The following is a 429-nucleotide window of genomic DNA, read 5'->3' as shown; positions in this document are numbered from 1 at the left end:
TGGCGGGAAGCCTGCTGCGGCGCCCGGGGACTTGCGAGGCAGAGGCCGGAGCAGCGACACAGCCAGACCCCGTGGAGGAGCAGCAGGGCTCGCAGCACCGAGCAGGCCCAGGGTCGATGCCCCAGCTCCTCTCATTCCATAGTCAAGCGCAGGGCGGGCCGAACACGGCTCACTCCACCTGCCCGACGTGACACCGGCCCGGCCCGGAACAGGGCGCTCGGCGTCCGCAGGGCAAGCCTCGCCCCTGGGGGTGGAGGGCGCCCGCGCCGCCCCGCACGGCGCTCCCGCTGGGACCAGACTCCGGGGCCCGAAAGCTTGTTCGGGCAAAACGTGACCCCCGAGGGCACGGTGCGAGCGTCAAACCCCGAACACCCGAGAGCGCGGAGCGCGCAGCACTCGGCGGGCGCCGGCCACCGCGTCCCGGCGGCT

The sequence above is a fragment of the Tupaia chinensis genome, unplaced genomic scaffold, assembly GCF_000334495.1.
Source record: "Tupaia chinensis unplaced genomic scaffold, TupChi_1.0 Scaffold000355_1, whole genome shotgun sequence".
Taxonomy (NCBI): Eukaryota; Metazoa; Chordata; class Mammalia; order Scandentia; family Tupaiidae; genus Tupaia; species Tupaia belangeri.
The sequence above is the reverse complement of the archived record's forward strand: the minus strand, read 5'-3'. Positions refer to the sequence as shown.